This window comes from Schistocerca piceifrons, chromosome 7 (genome assembly GCF_021461385.2).
Source record: "Schistocerca piceifrons isolate TAMUIC-IGC-003096 chromosome 7, iqSchPice1.1, whole genome shotgun sequence".
Taxonomy (NCBI): domain Eukaryota; kingdom Metazoa; phylum Arthropoda; class Insecta; order Orthoptera; family Acrididae; genus Schistocerca; species Schistocerca piceifrons.
The window spans coordinates 555973163-555993578 of NC_060144.1; the positions used below are offsets into that span (position 1 = coordinate 555973163).

Here is a 20416-nt window from a genome sequence, read left to right on the forward strand (position 1 = left end):
ACACGAGAAATTGAAACTGGAGCCAATGCTGCCCGCACCCATTAAAAATACCTAGTAAATTCATAGGTTTTTTCTTGTAACACGAAATGAAAATAATTTAACATTACAAGATTTAATTTTTCGGACGAAGAAATACGTCGGATTTCAGCAGTTGCTTGGTCACTTATTAGATCGAATAAAGTTAACTGTTTGCTGTTCTACCGCTTGTCTTTGGTATGCTGCCATTTCCAGAATATTTCAGGCAGTTACCGAATTCGGCATAGATGTAGAGAAGAATACAAACTGCTATTTCGTTTAAAATGGAGTTGCTGAAGGCAGTTGATCAAATACGAATATCGAAAACAATGATGTGTAAATATTTTGGCATCATCAACTCTGCACTGCCGACGATAATTAAAAACAGATAACCAGATTACGGCAGTGTTTCAGAGCAGTATATTTGAGCAAAGAGGGAAAAATGTAAGACAACGGCTAAAAACAAAAGTGTAGAGACTCCATTGCTTGACCGAGCGAGGTGGCGCGGTGATTGGCGTAATGGACTCGCATCCTGGAGGACGACGATTAAAACACGCGTCCGGCCATCCAGATTTAGTTTTTCCGTGAAACGCTGCAGGAAAATGCCTGGATGGTTCCTTTGAAAGGGCACGCCCAGTTTCCTTCCCCATCCTTGACACAATCCGAGCTTGTGCTTCGTCTCTAATGACCTTGATGTCGGCGGGACAGTAAACCTAAACTTCCCTCCTTCCATCCTTTTCTTGCATTGCTTATTTCAATAGGACAGGTCTCAGAAAGCTTCCATACCAGGACATTTCCGGAAAGAGTCGACGAACTTGCAAAACAAATGGGACTGAAATTTCTTCAAACCCAGGATTGTTGGCACTTTTTATAAAAATGAACCGCATAGTGCGGAAAAAAAAGTTTACACGGAGGTTAACAAAGTTCTACCGACTGACTGCACATTGGTTACAGTTTTCGTTCCCGTTAGCACTGTAATAACATAACGCGAAAGATGTCTTAAATGCCGCCGAAGCAGGCTTACTTTACCGCAGCTTGCCTAGCTAAACTTATCTTTCCAAAGGAAAGAATTGCGGTATTGTTAAGATGATTGCGCGTGGATTTGGAAACTTACCCTTGTTTGTCGTTGGGAAAAGTTTAAAATCGCAGACTTCCAAAAATGTAAGACCGTTATCTGTAGAATTTAATGCGAACGAAGAAACGTACACAGTGGCTGCTCCATTGGCTTCTCAATTTAGATAAACAGCAACACATTTACAAAATAATAATAAATTTTGTCAGTGTTCAGTATATACCTATTGAGAGTAAATATTAGCAATAAATCGAAATACTATACTTTAAAGAATTTAATGATATGGAAAATATAGTATTGCCTAGTTTCCCCGTGCATTGTGCAACACGAATAAATGTTTTGGTCTCTTCAGTTTCATGTTAAACGTTTTTCATTGCATGTGCAAGTGACACACAAACTATAGCTGCCGAACATTTCTATTCAACACTCACTTCATAATTCACTAAAATCAAATTGTCAAACAATGGAAACTCCTGGGAGGAACATAATTTAGGAGCAGAGTGCTACTTACCGTAAAGAAGACACGTGAAGTTGTAGACATGCGAAATTAAGACACGTACATAAAGTTTTTTGAAAGATGCAACCGCCATTTGACTGTAGAACAGGTTTTATTTAGCAATCTATATTTCGGCCTTAGGCCATTATCAGCTGTTAAAATTGCGACGGATTGAAGCACTACAATAGTCCAATTATCAGACAAAGTATCAGAAAAACAGCATAATAAGTAAGAGAACAAATCATGCAGCCCATATATTGGTTCAAATGACTCTGAACGCTATGGGACTTAACATCTGTGGTCATCAGTCCCCTAGAACTTAGAACTACTTAAACCTAACTAACCTAACGACATCACACACATCCATGCCCGAGGCAGGATTCGAACCTGCGACCGTAGCGGTCACGCGGTTCCGGACTGAGCGCCTAGAACCGCTCGGCCACCGCGGCCGGCGGCCCATATATTGATTTAACTGTTTACCTTGCAATTTTTTTATACTTTGATAATTGTATTTTTTCTGATTTAATCTGTTGCAGTTACAACACTTGATAATGGTATTAGGCCGAAATCTGGATTGTGAAATAAAATCGGTTCCACAGTCAAATGGCAGTTATGTCTTTCAAAAATATTTTATATGACTGTGGCTCCATACAAAAGTAAAATCATTACTTATATAAATATTTCGGTCACAGCCGTCATCAGCAAAGGAAACACACACACACACACACACACACACACACACACACACACACACACCATTCACACATACAAGCAGGCGCACCTCATACACACGTTACCGCCAAGGTGTCTTGAATTCCGACAAAGCTGGCTTATTTTACCGTTGCCTACTAGCAAAACATTAGCGTTTAAGGGACAGTCGTGTTCAGAGAGGATCTTTCCAGAGGATAGAATTGCGATATTTTTAAAATGCCGTGGATTTGGAAACCTACAAGTGCAAGTAGTTGGTGGTTGCATTGTATGTGTTTCTCTTTTGCTGACGAAGGCAGTGGCCCAAAGCTTTATGTAAGTATCTTTTAATTGTACCTGTCCGCAACCTGACGTGTCGTCTTTACGGCAAGCAGCAATCGATATTTTCCTACACTGTTAAATTCAAGTCTTGTAATTCATTCAGTCATTTTCTCAGCGTTATAATAAATACATTCTGATACACATTTAAATATATTTTCAGATTTCTGTACGCATCCATACATCAAAAACTTCGACAGTGCCCGAGATCCTGAATGTTTATCCTTGTTGATTGTTAGGGCGTAATCCTCTAACATGTACCGTGTGCTCGCCTTCCTTTTATCCCAGTCGGCGTGACATTAACGCCCTCAGCATGTGCTCCGGTGAAGTGAAGTGCTTGGCAGGTGAGATATCCTGGGCGTCACTCCACGTACTACCGCAATGCGAACCAATCGCGCTATTTTGTGCAGCTCTTTCTGGATGATTGGGGTTTTTTTCCGACAGTGCTGAAATCAAGACGTATTAACCAGTGCTTTTAAAATAGTGATATGTTGTACCCCTTATTATGGTTAGACACAAAGTAGCAACTTCCTTCTAAATTGCTGAAAAAAGGATTTACAACGTTTACTTGTCCGTCGATGTTAGCAGGCTTAGACTGAAGGACAGCTGGTAATGAAAAGCCGTATTAAACTTAAAGAAATATTGTGTAATAAGAACAATAAACAAAATATTCTATTGGAAACTATACATCGTTACACATTTGTGAAATCCAAATCTGCTTTTGACTGATATTCAGCGCCATGTTACTACACCCTGTGCATCGTAGTATGCTTGCATCCTCCTAGGTGTGCTGTCTATAATGCAGTAGAGACTTAGCTGCTCAAACCTGTCCCACCGTTCACGCCCTCTTGACATGATCCAGTGTGTTCCTGCGATGCACTGCTAGTTTCAACTGCTCCCAAGCATGTACAATCGGGCTCATGGCAACAGATGTAATAGGCCAATCTATTCCTTTGATTCCTGCCTTCTGTAGCGAGGTGTTCACGATGTGGGCGCGGTGTACTCTGGATTATCGTCTTGAAAGACGAGTCTCATTACCCAAACGCTGACTGTGAACTGTTCAGTGTTCTGGATGACCCTTTCGCGATTCTGCACTGACCTCACATAACCCTCGAGACAAATAAGAGCCGTTCGATACCCGTACGTGCTAGTGGCGCGAAACGTGGCTGATCCACCTCCCTGCCTGAAGACGACTGCTTACTACAGTCTGGGCCTACACGATCCCCCGCTTACCTCCGAAATGGCAGCGCACAGTTCTGTTCCGTTTTCTTCGGCATGCTTGCGAACTATAATTTGTAGGTAGCGGTAATCAACTGTTGCTGTTATCCTCGTACGACGACTAAGCAGCAGACCTATTTTTTGTGCACTCAGACCAAAATAAAGACGCGCCACGAAGGCATTAGCCGAATGGGACGGAAATACATGTACAGACCAACAAATCATTGCAAATTCAGAAAAAAAAATATATTCAAGAGAGAGAACTTCAGAAACTGATAAAGTTCGTAACGCGTTGATCCATCTCTGGCCCTTCTGCAAGCAGTTATTCGGCTTGGCTTTGATTTTTGGATTTGTTGGATGTCGTCCTCAAGGGATATCGTGCCAAATTCTGGCCAACTGGCGCGTTAGATCGTCAAAATCCCGAACTAGTTAGAGGGCGCTGCCCATAATCCTCCAAAAGTTCTCAATTGGGGCGAGAGCCGGTGACCTTGCTGGTCAAGTTATGGTTTGGCATGCACGAAAATAAAGCCGCACACGGCATTATCTTGCTGAAATGTAAGCCCAGGATAGCTTGCCATGATGGACAACAAAACGAGGCGTAGCCGGCGTACTGCTGTGCTGTAAGGGTGCCGCGGATAACAGCTGAAGGTACCCTGCTGTCAACAGAAATGTTACCCTAGACCACAACTCCTGGTTGTCGGGTCGTCTGGCGTGCGACAGGTTGGTATCGTACCGCAGTCAGGAGTGTCTCCAGACACGTCTTCGCAGATCATCGGGGCTCCGTTCGATGTGGAACTCATCACTGAAGACAGTTCTACTCCAGTCTACAAGACACCAGACTGACATCATGTCTGGAAAGGCACCAGACAGCGGTGGGGTACCAATCCGACCGTCGCGCGTCATACAGCGCGATAACCAGGAGTGATGCTCTGGGATGCCACTTCTTTTCATAGCAGGACCCCTTTGATTGTCATCCGCGGCACCGTTACAGCACAGCGGTACATCGACGATGGTCTGTGCCCCGTTCTGTTGCCCTTCATGGCGAGCCATCCTGGGCTTACACATCACCAAGACAATGCTCACACGCACGCGACGGCAGTTTCTACTGCTTGCCTTCGTTTTTGCCAAACCATCCCAAGGCCAGCAAGGTCGCTGGATCTCTACCAAGCTGAGAACGTTAGGAGCATCATGTGCAGGTGCCTCCAAGGAGCTATAGATCTGACGATCTAACGCGCCAACTCGACAGAATTTGGCACGATATCCCTCAGGAAAAAATCCACCAAACATCAATCAATGCCAAGCCGAATAACTACTTGCGTAAGAGACAGAGGTGGACCAAAGCGTTACTTACTTGATGAATCTGTGAAGCTCTTTCTCTTGAATAAATCATCCAATTTTTCTGAAAGTGTAATGATTCCCTTTCCTGTGCATGTACATCACATCCAACGATTTGCGTCCCACTCGGATAATTCCTTCGTGGTCGTCATTTTGTTTTAGAGTGAATCTCACGAATACAGTGGAATGTTCGAATGAATTCGCTGTGGCGTGTGGTAACTTAAGCGCGCTTACAAATCTTCTTGGCGTAAAGTGACAAACGGTGCGCACTCTGAACTTGAAATGAGACTACAGTGGCTGTTGACAGGCCGAACAGTGTGCGGAAGTCACATTGATTCTTTCACATCAACATGTACTTCCATATTCTGCAAACACTCCGAAGTGCATGTGAGAGGACACTTCCCACTTCATACCAGTTATTAGCTCTTCTTTCTGTTCCATTCACGTATGGATTGCAGGAAGAATGATTGCTTAAATGCTTCTGTTCGTGCTGTAATTAATGCAGTCCCCACGATTCCTACGAGAGCGATGCGTTGAAGGTTGTAGTATATTCGCAGAGTCATAATTTAAAGTCGTTTCGTGAAACTTTGTAAGTACCCTTTTTCGGTGTAACGTCTATCATCGAGCGTCTGCTAGTTGTTTCTTTAGCATATCTGCGACTCTCCGCAAAGGGCCAATAACTACGACCATTTGTGCTGCCCTTATCTGCATACGTTCAATACGCCCTTTTAGTCCTATTTGGTACGAGTCCCACACACTTGAGCAGTGTTCTAGAACCGATAGGTCGAGTGATCTGTAAGAAATCTCCTTTGTAGGCTGATAGCAGTTCCCCAGTATTTTACCAACAAACCGAAGTCTGCCACCTGCTGAATCCACGATTGAGCCTGTGTGATCGTTCCATTTCATATACCTACAAAGTGCTACACCCAGGTATTTGTATAAGTTGGCCGATTCCAACAATGACTCACAGGTATTATAGTCAGAGGATAGTAAGGTTTTTTTTTTTTTTTTTTAAAGTGGGCAGTTTTACATTTCCGAACATTTAAAGCAAGTTGCCAATCTTTTCACCACTTTGAAATCTTATCTGGGTCTTATTGAATATTTATGCAGCTTCTTCCAGACAGTACTTCATTATATACACACATCAAAAAAAGTTTTGCATCACCTCTGTTCCGAGAGTTCCGGAACCTCTACAGAAAATTGGAATAGAGATCAACATAAACATCATTTCCGCCCTTTTTATTGCTCGTGAAAACCACACATTGCATGTTGCACCCCCATACAGGGAGACCTTCAGAGCTGTTGGTCCAGATTGCTGTACACACCGGTACCTCTGATACCCAGTAGCACGTCCTCTTGAACTGATGCATGTCTGTATTCGTCGTGCCATACTATCCACAAGTTCATCAAGGCACTGTTGGTCCAGATTGTCCCACTCCTCAACGGCAATTCGGCTTAGATCCCTCAGGGTGGTTGGTGCGTCACGTCGTCCATAAACAGCCCTTTTCAATCCATCCCAGGCATGTTCGATAGGGTTCATGTCTGGAGAACATGGTGGCCACTCTAGTAGAGCGATTTTATCTCCTAAAGTGGTTCTAGGCGCTTCTGTCCGGAACCGCGCGACTGCTACGGTCGCAGGTTCGAATCCTGCCCCGGGGATGAATGTGTGTGATGTTCTTAGTTTAGTTAGGTTTAATTAGTTCTTAGTTCTAGGGGACTTACGACCTCAGATGTTAAGTCCCATAGTGCTCAGAGACATTTGAACTATTTTTGAAGTCGTTCACAAGATGTGCACGACGGGATCGCGAATTGTCATCAATGAAAACGAATGCCGCGCCAATATGCTGCCGATAAGGTTGCACTATCAGTCGTAGGATGGCATTCACTTATCGTACAGCCGTTTTGGCACCTCCATGACCACCAGCGGCGTACGTCGGTCCCACCTACTGCCACCCCAAAACATCAGGGAACCTCCACCTTGCTGTACTTGCTGGACAGTTTGTGTGAGGCGTTCAGCCCGACCGGGTTGCCGCCAAACACGTCTCCGACGATTGTCTGGTTGAAGGCATATGCGACACTCAAAAGTGAAGAGAATGTGATGCCAATCCTGAGCGGTCTATTCGGCATGTTGTTGGTCATCTGTACTGCGCTGCATGGTGTCGTGGTTGCAAAGATGGACCTCACCATGGACGTCGGGAGTGAAGTTGCGCATCATGCAGCCTACTGCGCACAGTAGGACACGATGTCCTGTGGCTGCACGAAAAGCATTATTCAACATGGTGGCGTTGCTGTCAGGGTTCCTCCGACCCATAATCCGTAGGTAGCTGTCATCCACTGCAGTAGTAGCCCTTGGGCGGCCCTAGCAAGGCATGTCATCGACAGTTTCTGTCTCTCTGTATCTCCTCTATGTCCGAACAACATCGCTTTGGTTCACTCCGAGACGCCTGGACACTTCACTTGTTGAGAGCCCTTCCTGGCACAAAGTAACAATGCTGACGCAATCAAACCGCGGTACTGACCATCCGAGCATGGCTGAACTACAGACAACACGAGCAGTGTACCTCCTTCCTGGTGGAATGACTTGAACTGATCGGCTGTCGACCCCCTCCGTCTACGAGGCGCTACTCATGCATGGTTGTTCACATCTTTGGGTGGGTTTAGTGACATCCCTGGTCAGTCAAAGGGACTGTGTCTATGGTACAATATCCGTAGTTAAAGACTGTCTTCAGGAGTTCTGGGGATTGGGGTGATGCAATTTTTTTTTGATGTGTGTATAAATACATCGTCTGCAAAAAAGTCTGAGATTACTGTTGATATTGTCTATAAGATCATTAATATACAACATGAACAGCAATAGTCCTAAAACGCTTCCCCGGGGCATATCTGAAGTTACTTCTACATCTCTCGATGGCTCTCCATCCAAGATATGCTGCCTCCTCCCTACCAAATAATCCTCAATCTAGTCACAAATTTCATTGATACCCCATACGATTTTATTTTTAATGATTAGTGTAGATGTGGTACTGAGTCAAAAGCTTTTTGGAAATTGAGAAATACTGAATCAACCTGATTGTCTTGAAGAACAGCTCCGTACATCATACAAAAAACCTGATATTTGTCTTTCACATAATTTATGTTTCCGGAATACATGCAGGTTGGCTTGGAGGAGGTCATTTTGTTCGGCATATCTCATTATGTTTGAGCTCAGAATATATTCAAAGATTCTACAAATAATGGATGTCAAGGATACTAGATTGTTATTTGTATTTAAGTGGATCATGTGTACTACCCATTTTGTAGACGGGTGTGACCCGTTTATGTTCCAACTACTGTGCACTGTTTTTTGTTGGAGGGATCAACGGCAGATTATAGTCAAGAGCCGCAAATTCTGTGTTGTATCTGATAGGGATTCCACCATGCCCTGGAGCTTAACTCCGTTTTAGCGGTTTCAGCTGTGTTTCAACACCACTGACACTAATATCTAATTCATTCATCTTCTTTATGGTGTGAGAGTTTAAATTGGGACAATAGATCTAAGTTTTCCTTTGTAGAGGAACATTTTAAAACAGACTTAAGCGTTTCTGTTCTGCTCTGCTACCCTCAGTTTCACTACGTGGCTTGTCCATGACTGTCAGGACACTAAGTTCGGTACCACTAACAACGTTCACATATGACCAGGATTTCTTTGCGTTTTCTGAGAGATCATTTGGCAGTACGTCGCAAATCCAGGAAGTCGCAGGCTAGCTTCTAACAGAACCCTCAGAGTCTCTGGTTCAAGCCTTCCACTCAACTCAGAACCAAAGGGCCACGATGAGTACTGGTGCAGTGCTCCAAATTGTAAGGTTGGTTGAAACTACATGCGCTAGTTTTGTCTTCTCATGCATCTCTACCAGTCGCTGTAACTATCGAAATACGACTTCGGGATCCTGACGATGTGCATCATTTCTTCCAGTGTTCGCCTCAATCTGCAGTTGCGTGCGACATGTTCCCTCAATGGCTGCTGCGATATCATCTTCAAAATCTTGAATGAGGCCACCAGACACATACACTAAGTGCACCTGCTGTTCTTTCCAATCTCTTGCTGCCATTCCCGTAGTATAGGTTCCATTATTCGCCGTACATTTAAACTCCTGACGATTAATGGACCCCTTCCCTTTCTTATTTATCCCTTCACGGCACTGAATACAGCAGGCAAAGTGAGTCTTATTGACTCAGTTTCTGTTTCAGTGGAAAACAGCACCTCGAACTTGGTTTTTAGGAGTTCTCCCTAGTCCCTGTGTCCCATTTAGAGGGTGACGCCATTCACAGTCAAGTGGGCTAGTAGTGAAAGATCTGGTATTTGCTGTAGAGGAGAGAGATTCCACAGGAGAGATTAGTACTTCAGGTACCTTTGGTATCCCTGGTACACGGCTGTTGGGATCTCTTGGAACACATCCATTCGTAACAGCTTCCAATCGTTTGACAGTTATCAGATGGATTTCCGGATGCTTACGAATGTCTGTTAACTCAGCGTGTGTTTGAAAAACAGCATTCACAGTGGACAGTGGGGCAGCATTGTGGTTGAGCAATGTGTTACGGGACAGTAGAGAAATAACTTTAAAATTACCTGCTGATTATGTATTAATTTGTAGATCTCTGAAGCTAAAGGTATACCTATATTCTCTTTAAGAATGAAAGCACTTTGACACAAAACGAGATTTATACAGGGTGGGGCAAATAAGTGGCCCGCTCGAGTGGATACGATTGGACGTGAATTTGTGGTAGCGTTAACGGAGGAGGAAGAGACCAACAGTTATTTCCGACAGGATGGAGCAACTACCCATACAGCGGCCGAACCTTGGAGCACATTTACACAATCTTCACGCCTGACAGAGTCGTTAGCAAAGATCAGTTTCTTCACGGCTCTAGCTGGCCACCCAGGTCACCTGGTCTGTCAGTGTACGATTGTTTTGTGTGGGGAGCCCTCAAGTCTAAGATGCATCGCAACGACCCTCATAGTCTTCAAGAACTGTATCAGAACGTTTCGGACATCTGCTGTTGTCAGGTCAGTACTGTATTTCCTTTGCTGTGTTTCTGCGTACCTTGGAACTCTGTTCTCCTGGCCACTTTCATTTGACCCGCCCTGCAGTAAGGCAACAGAAAAACCTGGGATAGAAGTTCCTAATTTAGACCTACTGAAACTTTGGTTGAAGTTATAATCGCCGACTAACTCGGAAATAGCGATTGGGGACGTAGCATGCTTTGCTGAACTGCGCTGAGACTGTCAATTTACGTTTATCTCCTTTGCAGAGGTGGTTGCACGTGGCGATTTCCTGTAGTGAAGAGCATGTAGAAACAGGTTCTAGATAAAAAAAAATCTATCCAAGTCAAATGGGCGGTTTAAAACTAAGAGAATTTTTAGTCTTTTTGCTTTTGTGAGTTAGTACTTTTGTCCGTATCTCATTTCAAGAGACACTACGGAGATGCTTCGAAGTGCTGTATTGACAACAGCAAAGACTCAGCATCATGAACGTGTAGTGCCCGGTGCGAACTGAGGCTTGACAAACGTGAGTAAGCTTTCCCCCAGACGCGTTCCACGACTAGAAGACGACTACGGTCCTCTTCGACGGATGCCATAGTATATAACCTGGGTTACGACCACGGATGTCACAGAAACTCTAAATTCCCGACTGCCACGAGATGGGAAGTCACAAGTTTGGATTAGGTGCATCTCTTCACATTTATACTTAACCGTGGAATCGGAAGTATTGTATACAGTTTAGAATGACTAGAACTCCTTGCTATAGGCACCCAGTTTCCAGGCCAAGCTGTGAAGCCGTGGAATCACGGAAATACCCATTCTGGGCTCTATGTGTGTCATAATAATGGCCCGCAGACGCTCTCCTGTTTGATGGGTTTGTAACGCACTATCTTCTCAAGTTTGGGGAGTGTGGTACGATACTGGTCTGCTTTTCTCTTTCGTCTAAGCTGTAAAGTGTATTGCAATGTTCGGAAATTACCATGACACTTTTTACTGGTAGGAATTTCTCATAGACACATCACAGCCTCGTATTGCAGCTTTAGATAAGATTTTCGCAGTGGGTGAGACTACCAACTAACTAGGGACGATCATTCGTACAGTGCTCACTTGAAATGACTGTTCAGGCGGCTGCAACAAACGGCACATTGTGGTACACCTGGTGTTGGGTTCGTGTATAACACTAACGACGAGACACGTATGTCCACGTGTTGCCGTAACGAATTCCTGTCGAAAGTCGAACGATGACGATGAGCTCGCTATTAGATGATATACTGTGAACTGTCCATGCCTCATGCAATATATACGTTGGAGGGTTTGCTTCTTCTGTGAAGAGGAGTAGGAGGAAATTCTATGGGACGAATGACAGCGAATTACCGTACATAGGTCGGACAAATTATTTCGGAGAACCCATTCTGCAACTCGTTCTTAGACATAGGACAACCTGTGTGTGCTCCCTCGTAAAACCAGAGACGTCGCCGGTTGAAATTAAATGGCTACGTCAGAGTTGTGATTGTACTGGGGAACAGTAAAGACGAGTGTCCGGTGTGAAAAATGACGATTCTTCTTAAAATCCGAAAGCCATGCAACACGCGCACTACGGTAAGTACTTAACCGGCGATTGCAATTTTATGCGCAGCGAGAACTTCGTCTGGACCATCCTGAGACCTGTGGTTGTCACCGAAGGCACCTCGTAAGCTTTGAAGTAGGCACGTCTGTATTATTTTGATGGCTCCATGCTGGATACCCTGTTCAGGGGTCGAGGGGGCGGCATTTTCCAGCAAAGACAATTGGTTTTGCGGTCAGGTAACAACGTGCTACCGTAGCTTGGTGGGCTGCCAGGCGCCCCAGATTGCAGCCCCTCACCTAACTCTACCGAGATATCATTAAACACGAGCTCAGGGCCCCTAAACCGGGTATTCGTAAGGATTTGGCTAATCTGTGCGTGAGAATCTACCACTGGGCACATATCGAAAACTTACAGAACTCACGCCACAACAAATCGTGGCTCTTGGATTGTCAAAGGTGATCCACGCCCTAGCTGTATAGCTGTCTCAACCCGAAGGTTGGTTTGTACACCGCGGTCTTTTACTGATCGTGGTCTTCAATTTGGCTTCCTCATCCAATTGTTTTACTAAGGCAGTGATGATAGGGGGACCTACTGTTTAACGTTGACTCCGGACCACCGTGCTACTCGGCATTTGTCACATGTAGAGTCACACTAGAGTGGACAAAAGCGACAGAATAAAATCTTACTACTAGCTGAACACTGAACTCCATCCTTTAGATTCGTAGGCTGGCACGTAGCCACTGAGCCACATAGGGGCCATAACATTTAGCGTTTTATTTTGGCGTGTCTGGTTTCCTTACACCTTATGAGTGGAAAAAGACAAAAAATCGCAACACCAATAGATAATTAATGTAGAGTAATGAAATTTTGGGAATACATTTGTCAAGTTAATATATTTAAGTGATCAACATTGCGAGATCGGGGGTCAAGGTGAGCGCAAGATACGTCATTGCAAATCTAAATTGCTGGTGCATTAATGACAGGTGTAACCGCCAGAATGTTGAATGCAAGCGTGCAAACATGCACGCATTGTGTTGTAAAGGTGGTGCCTGTCTTTGTGGGCTGCAGTTCTGTGCCTTTCGCACTTGGTCGGTCAAAACAGGAACAATTAATGCTGTTTGTGGATGACGCAGGGGTTGCCGTTCGATGATGTCCCGTATGTGCTCGACTGGAGACAGATCTAGTGACCAAGCAGACAGTGGCAATATGTTGACACTATAGAGCATGGCGGGTGACAACAGCGGTATGTGGACGAGCGTTATCCAGTTGCAAAACACTCCCTGGAATGCAGTTCATGAACGGCAGTACAACAGGTTGAACGACCGGAATAACGTACAAATTTGCAGTCAAGGTGCTTGGAATAAGCATGAGGGTGCTACTGCTGTCATTACGAAATCACAGCCCAGACCATAATTCCAGGTGCAGGTCCTGTGTGTCTAGCACGCAGACGGGTTGGGTGCAGGCCCTCAGTTGCCTCCCTCTAACCAACACACGGGTATCAGTGGCACCGAAGCAGAACAAGGTTTCATCATAAAACTCAGAACATTTTCACCCTGCCATCCAGTGAGCATTCGCTTGACACGCAAAGTCGCAAATGGCGGTGGTTTGCGGTCAGTGGAATGCACACTACAGGGCGTCTGACTCGCAACTGTCCTTGAAGTAACCGATTTGTAAACAGTTCATTGTGTCACTGTGGTGGCAATTGCTGCTGCAGATGCAGTACAATGCGCCGGAGCCATAGGCTGAACACGACCATCTTCTCCCCCGGTAGTGCCATGTGGCGTTCTGGAACCCAGTCTTCTTGCGACCGTACGTTATCGTGACCACCGCTGCCAGCAATCATGTACAATGGCTACATTCCTGCCAAGTATTTCTGCTATATCGCGAAAGTAACATCCAGCTTCTCGTAGCCCCATAACACGACATCGTTCAAACTCGCGCCACTCTAATGCTACTGGCGCCAAATTCGAACAGATACCATCTTTCAGATGTAGAAACACGCCTACCGGCTTTATTTTATGTCCACAAGGCCTTCTAGGGTAGCGATTTTTTCCGTCTGTGTATGACGTGATTTTCAAATCAACGAGACAGGAATACTGCAATCTGTTCTACGAGAGCGATATTCATAAGTGCTATAGAAACAGTGTTACCAAATAAGGACGGAAGCTTTGCAAGAACAGAGAGACGGATGGCGGACTACACAGTAACCTCATTCAGCAGGACAGAACATTCGGTATTAGGGGGCTGGGACGCCGCGAGTTGCATTGCAAATGCTTCTGCGAAACCTTACATTGCGGTTGTCACACCCCGCCCGTGAGCACACGGATCACCGCTCAAGCCCCAACCACATGCGCAGTCCACAAGCCATCACACCTGACGGACGAAATGTTCATTTGCGTAGCCGACGTTCCTGTTATGTAGTACGTTTGTCGTGGAAAAGTTATCCGTATATACGGTCTAACACCAAGGAAATCTGTAGCTTTTTGCCAAAACTGCAGGCAAGTGACTTTTCAGCTAGACGTTAACACCTACGCTTTCGCAATCCAAGAGCTGTGCGAAAGAGAGTGACGCGATATTATTTTCTAAGGTAAATTGCTTATTGGTAAAATCCATAAGCGATGATGTTACAGAATCTTTTCCTTGCCAGCCACGAACAGCACAGAATTGATGATGATGAAGTCCCATACTCCTTGACAGAGCGTAGGGGAGCGATGCGGAAGACCTGCACCGCCGTACTAGGCAAGGTCCTAGTGGAGATGGTTTGCCGTTGCCTTCCTCCGACCGTAATGGGGATGGATGATGATGATGATGATGATGATGATGATGATGATGATGAAGACGACACAACACCCAGTCATCTCGAGGCAGGTGCAAATCCCTGACCCCGCCGGGAATCGAACCCGGGACCCCGTGCTCGGAAAGCGAGAATGCTACTGCGAGACCACGAGCTGCGGACGCACATAATCGGAAGTAGCTAAAATCGGAACTACTACTACTGCGTTCAGTTCTTGCCGTAAAACGCTGTAGCACATACAATCGTATGTCATTTCTTATCACTTATTAGTGTTACTCTTAATTGTTTAAACGATATGACCTATTCCTGGTGTTGGTCACTAGTCTTTCAATCGGGTACCATCAGCGATTTTGTCTTTGTTGTGGATATTATCATTCAGCTACTTTTAGATAGAGAGCTGTCATTTCGTAACATCAAGTGGAAATTTTTACCAAGTCATTCTGCAGTTCTTTAAGTTTGTTAAACGAAGGTATTTTTGTACGGACAAGGGCCGAAAGCACACCATTAATGTAACCTATGATACTTTCGTTTCTGTTTACTTTCACGTTCTGGATTCTATTAATCAAATTAATCTGAACTAGAGAAGGAAACTGGACGCCAAAAATGGCTTGAAGTTCTTTTTGTAAACTGAATACTACAGTCGGAAGTAAATTCTCCATGTGTTTTAAATGAAGAGTCTATAAATACTAGTACAAAGCGCAGGTGTGAAATGTTTACTTTCAATGCACAAACAAATAAAAACTTGAACAGACCACTGAGCAATGAAAAGACGCATTTTGGGTGTAACTTGAAAAGACAGGAAAGCAAATAAATAGGCCAGAGAAAAATACAGGAGCAGCGGACGTAATGGTGACTGTTAGGAAACTGAAATTGAGGTAGGCTGGGCGTGTACTGGGAGGAAATGACAGAAGATAGACTAAGGAGAATGTGAGTGGGATTCGTCGCAGTGACTATGTGAAGAGACAATCGCGGCGAACTTGGGATAACCACACAGTGATGATGGTTTTAGTCCTTCTCTATGCAGTCACCCTTCAGTTTTTTCCCCTAGTGATTGTGACTTGGCGGCGACCTTGGTTTTAGGATGAAATTACAATTAAATCAAGACCATTAGCTGCTGACTTGCGTTGATATACATCAACGGGACAGCTGAAAATGTGTGCCCCGACCGGGATTCGAACCCGGAATCTCCTGCTTACATGGCAGACGCTCGATCCATCTGAGCCACCGAGGGCACAGAGGATAATGCGACTGCAGGGACTTATCGCCGGCACGCTCCCCGTGGGACCCACATTCTCAACTTATAGTCCACACACTACATTCGCAGTGCCCCTACCATTATACACATTACTCGCGGCAGACAATCCACCGAGTCCCGTAAGAGTTCAGGCAAGTCGTGCGCATCCGCACTGAAGGAGGTCATCAGCCGATTAGCCTTAACAGTATGAAGATGGCATCTGTTCTTTCGGACATGTCCGAAAGAACAGATGACATCTCCATATTGGTTTTAGAAGTTTGCATTTTGGCTGCCCATGAAGTATTCCACTTCGGAAGACACCCTGACGTCAACCCGGAAAGAGCAAGACGACTCTGGGCTGTAGACCGCGGTGCCACACCAAAGTGAGCAACACGAATCGATACGACAGATATGAGCGAGGACTCGCTGCAGTCTGCAGCATCCTGTGGGTGACACTCCAGAAGACGCGCACTCCCTCTCAGTATAGCTGCTCCCTCGCGCTGAGTTCAGTATAGTGTCGAGCATGCAAGAGCTCTGCCCAGTTCGTGACCTCAGCTATAGCATTCAACATCGTCATTGAGGACAGTGAAAGTTGTAATGTTTCGGATGAACTTTTACAATTGTAAATGGCGGACATCGTACCTCAAGCGAACAGTTTGTTACTCAGTGCATCAAGTGATGCTAGTCAGTGACAGTTGTAAATTATCCAGTACTCCTGCGGCAGAGAAGTGCGTCAAAAGTTACATTAATCTTTTATTCATTTATTTAATTAAGTGAACCAATATTTCATGTGTTCCACTTTGATGAACCTTCTTCCAGAGCAGTCAAAGAACGAATTTGTATCGCCGGACGAAAGTGGTTTCGTCTGGTCATAAAATCAAGAAAATATGGGCCTGAACCAAAATTTGATAGCCCAAAGAAGCATGAGCTATAGTGTGTCGTGTAGCATAAACACCCACTTTGTTGAGCTTCCCGCGATGCCTCATCTTGACAGCCTTCCATGGCCCTTTGTGGAGATTTCGGTAGTATACTCCTCTGACGGTTTGCCTCTTTGGAGCGAGATCTGTCAGCACTACAACATGGCACTCCCAGAAAAACGCTCAGCATCGTCTTGCCCGACGATGTTGGGGTCGTCGCCTTTCTCTGTGTTGGGGAATCCTCTTTGTCACTACACGCGTTGCTCCTTCGTCTCGGGCTCATATTAATACATCCAGCAATCGACCATGGTGATTCTGCGGCTGAAGATGTCATTTGGCTTGGTCTGACACAGCTGCAACATTTCCTCTGCCGCCTGGATTCGGCGGACTCGAACTGATGTAGATTCAGCGGGCTTGAATTGATGTTAGCAGACTCAGAACACACCAGACAGCAACCTTTGTCATGTTCAGAATACTGTGCAAGACGTCGAAAATGGAACCGCCACTGATATTCGCTTCTCCACTATCGTCTCGATTATGCTACGCCGGACTTCAGTCATCATGGCCTCCACTTCGCTCGCCACTTCCGATTGTTTGCGGATAGATGATCTGCCAGTTCAATCTTCGTCAGACTTATTTAATCATATTGGGAGCGCTGCGCCATTGAATCACTGGGTCATTTTGCATTGCTACCGTACAGTTCCACCAACTCCGCAAGAATTTTTGAAACGTTGTTCCCTTTTCAGATGCACAAAACGAATTCCTGCACGAAAGGGAATACAAACGCTTAAAAATGAGTTTCACAGGAAGTGCAAAATGGCTAAGCAGGAATGGCTAGGGGACAAATGTAATGATTTAGAAGCATATTTCACTAGAAGAAAGACAGTTCCCGCCTACAGCAAAATTAAATAGGCCTTTGAAGAAAAGAGAATCTGCTATATGAATATCAAGAGCTCAGAGGAGAAACCAGTCCTAAGCAAAGAAGGGAAAGCTGAGAGGTGAAGGAGTATGTAGAGATGAATTTGAAGGAAATATTATAGAAAGGGAAGTAGACGTAGATGAAGATGAGATGGAAGTTATGATACTGCGAGAAGAATTCGACGGAACACTGACAGCCGTAAGTCAAACAAGGCCCTGGGAATAGGCGACATTGCGCCAGAACTACTGATGGCGTTGGGAGAGACGGCCATGGCAGAACTATTCCATCTGTTGTGCAAGATATATGAGACAGGCGAAATACTCTCAGGCTTCAAAAAGAATGTAATAATTCCATTTCGAAAGTACTACCGAATTATCAGTTTAATTAGTCATGGCTGCTTTTGTGGACTGGCGAGACAGCCAATCCACTAGGACGGGAGGCCGAAGGGCACGCGTTAAGCTCACGCAGGCTGGCGTGAGGTCTGGAACAGGTCAAGGTCTTATAGTAGCAAAAATAGTACGTAGCTTCTGGAATACTTAACTTTAATCCATAATTGGTGAACATCGGTCTGACGGTACATGCATCACAAGATAAATAGCAATTGATAATGGCGCCTTGCTAGGTCGTAGCAAATGACGTAGCTGAAAGCTATGCTAACTATCGTCTCGGCAAATGAGAGCGTAATTTATCAGTGAACCATCGCTAGCAAAGTCGGCTGTACAACTGGGGTGAGTGCTAGGAAGTCTCTCTAGACCTGCCGTGTGGCGGCGCTCGGTCTGCAATCACTGACAGTGGCGACACGCGGGTCCGACGTATACTACCGGACCGCGGCCGATTTAAAGGCTACCACCTAGCAAGTGTGGTGTCTGGCGGTGACACCACAGCTGCAAAATGCGAACAAGATTTTTTTACAGAAGAATGAAAAAACTGGTAGAAGCAGATCTCGAGGAAGAACAATTTGGATCCCGGAGAACTCGAGGAGGCATTACTGACTCCTACGACTTATCTTAGAAGATAGATTAAGGAAAGGCGTACCTACATGTATAGCATCTGTAGACTTACAGAAAGATTTAGTTAGTGTTAATTGGAATAATGTCTTTGAAATTATGAAAGTAGCAGGGATAAAATACATGGTGCGAAAATCTATTTATAACTTATACATGAACTAGATCGAGGAGCATGAAGGGGAAGTAGTGATTGAGAAGGGAGGGAGGTAGGGTTGTAGTGCATCCCCACTGTTATTCAAGCTGTGCATTGAACAAGCGACAAAAGGAAGAAAGAAAAAGTTGGAGAAGAAATGAAAGTTCAGAGAGAAAAAAATCAAAACTGCGTTTTGCTGATGACAGTGTGTTTCCTTCACACAGCAAAGAACGTCGAAGAACAATTGAACGGAACTGACAGTGTCTTGAAAGGAGAATATAAGGTGAACATCAACAAAAACAAAACAAGCATATCGTAGTGTTTCGAATTAAATCAGGTAATAATGAGGGATTAGATTTAGGAGTCACTTAAATTAGTAGATGAGTTTTGTTATTTGGGCAGCAAAATAAATGATGATGACCGAAGTAGATAGGACATAAAATGTAGATGGCAGTAGCAGGCAAAGCGTGTCTGAAAAAGAGAAATTTGTTAACACCGAATATAGACTTAAGTGTCAGGAAGGCTCTTCTGAAATAGGGATAGAAGCTGAAGTAATGAATTAAAATTTATGTCTAGGTTGTGGGTTATCTACTAAACCAACCTGGCATTGTCACGGATTACCGTTGTCCAACGCTCTCTCTAATACAAATCTCAGTTGACACCTTACTTCCTGAAAGTATTTGTATGGAGTGTAGCCATGTATGGAAGTGTAACAAGGTCAGTAAACAGTGTAGACAAGACGAGATAGAAGCTCTTGAAATGTGATGCTACAGAAGAATGCTGAAGATTAGATGATTAGATCACATAATTAGTGAGGAGGTACTGAACAGAATTGGGAGAAATGAAATTTGTGACACAACTTGACTAGAAGAAGTGATCGGTTGGTAGGGCATATTCTGAGACCTCAAGTGATCACCAGTTCTGCGTTAACATCGATACTACGCAGTCCATCGTACGCCTCATGGCAGAGGGTACCCTGTACGACTACTAGCAATTGCCTTCCCTGCTCCATTCGCAAACAGAGTGAGGGAAAAACGACTATCTGTGTGGCTCCGAATGAACCCTAATTTCTCCTATCTTATTTTCGTGGCATTATGCGAAACGTATGTTGGGAGGCCGTAGAATTGTTCTGCGGTCAGCTTCAGATGCCGGTTCTGTAAATTTTCTCTATAGTGTTCCTCCAGGGATCCACATTTGAGTTCCCAAAGCACATACGTAACACTTCCATTTTGTTCGAACCAGCCTCAGAATTGCTGCGGTTTCCTCTAATCCGGCTTGGTACCGACTCCAAACACTCGAGCAGTACTCAAGAATAGGTCGCACTAGCCACCTATATGTGGTGACCTTTACAGATGAACAACACTTTCCTAGAATTCTCGAATTAAATAGAAGTCGATGATTGTCCTCCCCTACCACAATCCTGACGTGCTCGTTCCAGTTCATGCCGCTTTGCACGTTACACCCAGATATTTAAACGATGTGACTATATCAAGCGGGACACCACTAATGCTGTATCCGAATATTACGGGTTTGTTTTTCCGCCTCATCCGCATTAACTTAGTTCCCTAGGTTTAGAGCTATATGGCACTCATTACACCAGTTTCGTCTAAGTCATTATATCCTCCTACAGTTACTTAATTTCGACACCCTACCGTACACTATA

General features: G+C 44.7%; 1 protein-coding gene and 1 non-coding gene across 3 annotated transcripts in view; one reads left to right on the forward strand and one right to left on the reverse strand.

Moving 5' to 3' along the window:
* The window catches only part of LOC124709117 (myotubularin-related protein 8), a 412763-nt gene that overhangs the window by 76191 nt on the left and 316156 nt on the right, over positions 1-20416 (forward strand). The gene's annotated exons all lie outside the window — the stretch shown is intronic.
* Positions 15701-15775, reverse strand: Trnat-ugu. Its single transcript has one exon. It is a non-coding gene; the product is annotated as a tRNA-Thr (tRNA).